We start from the raw sequence: 1,586 nt of genomic DNA on the forward strand, positions 1-1,586 counted from the left end.
TGCTAATTGCCTATAATTTCCACCTGTTGTCTATTCCATTTGCACAACAGCATGTGAAAGTTATTGTCAATCAGTGTTGCTTCCTAAGTGGACAGTTTGATTTCACAGAAGTGTGATTGACTTGGAGTTACATTGTGTTGTTTAAGTGTTCCCTTTATTTTTTTGAGCAGTGTATATAAAATTAAAATAATACAGTTTAAGTTCGATTTCTGTGCATTATCCTCTTCTCTTAGGTTTTCTGCAAATGTGCAAGGGTAAAATGCAGCAGCACCCTCTTCTCTTTTGACACGCACAATACAATGCAGCCATCCTCGGACCTGAGCAACAAAACACAATAATATCCCTATGTGTCATTCCAAATATATACTGACAAAAATCAGAAATCACTTTATAAAAACAGCCACTTTGTTACTAAATATGTGCCTATGACAGGATTGTGTTCTTACCCGTTTAATGTGACTTCTGTTTTCGGACATCACTGGACAGCTTCTCAACATCGGGCATGTAAGATGTAACTTTAATCTTCACGCAGGACTGCAAGCTCTCATCTGTGAGGCGGGTGCGGTATTTGGATTTTATGTAGTTCATGTTTGAGAATATCTGCTCGCACAGGTATGTATGTTGATCCAAAGATGGATAATACTCCAAATGCATATTTCTTCATGTTCCTATAACTGTCAGGAAGAGCATTCCATGTTTCAAACACAAGTTTCTCGGGTGTTGGGAGGCTTTCAATTTCGCTCCATTTGTGGCTTTGGGCAAGCCGGGCTTTCTGGCGAGTGACGCCTTCAAGCTCGGCTGTCAGACTTGAATTTGGACATCCATAAATCTTTGTCAGCTATATCAGCCATTTCCATTTCAAGGTCAGCTTGATTTACTCCTGGGAATGTGTTCAACAAGGACGGGTCAATCTACAGGGGTGTGACAGGGAAAGATAGGAAAAAATGACACTTTCGGACCTCGCTAAATCTGCTCCCAAATGCAGTTTGCATATCAACGATCGCACCTTGTAAATAATCACCGTTGAGTGTGTGATCGTGATGGGCTTCTTTGAACTCTCTCAGGGAGGGGAAGTGTACATCTCTGGCGAATACAGTCAGCTTGCGCTCGAATGACAAAACAGCTTCCAGCATTTGCAGTGCAGTGTTTCCCCGCCCCTGGAGATTTTTATTCAGCATGTTTAGGTGACTTGTCATATCCACCATAAAGTGCAGTTTTTCCAGCCACTCGGTATCTTCCAGTTGCGGGTAGTTCAGGTTTTTGCTTTTCAGGAATGTTTTCACATGTTCTAAACAAGCAACAAAGCGATGCAAAACCTCACCCCTGGACAGCCATCGGACTTTGTTGTGTAGCAGGAGATCGGAATATTCGCTGTCAACTTCATCTAGCAATGCACGGAACTGACGGTGGTTTAATGCTTTTGCAATTATCTTGTTCACCATCTCGATGACAAGGTTCATCCCCTCCATACACTCCGGTGGGAATGTTTGTGCACACAGTGCTTCTTGGTGCAAGATGCAGTGAAATGCAAGCAGATTTCGATCCAACGCTTTCTGTAGTAAAGTCACAAACCCCTTTTGTGATCC

The 1,586-nt window shown here is 42.4% G+C and overlaps 1 long non-coding RNA gene across 1 annotated transcript; it reads right to left on the reverse strand.

Moving 5' to 3' along the window:
- Positions 1-234: 234 nt before the first annotated feature.
- On the reverse strand, positions 235-534 carry LOC115207694 (uncharacterized). Its single transcript, XR_003881039.1, has 2 exons — positions 447-534; positions 235-317 (listed from the first exon to the last, which is right to left on the reverse strand). It is a non-coding gene; the product is annotated as an uncharacterized LOC115207694 (long non-coding RNA).
- Between the last annotated feature and the right edge of the window lie 1,052 nt (positions 535-1,586).

The sequence above is a fragment of the Salmo trutta genome, chromosome 1 (assembly GCF_901001165.1).
Source record: "Salmo trutta chromosome 1, fSalTru1.1, whole genome shotgun sequence".
NCBI lineage: Eukaryota > Metazoa > Chordata > Actinopteri > Salmoniformes > Salmonidae > Salmo > Salmo trutta.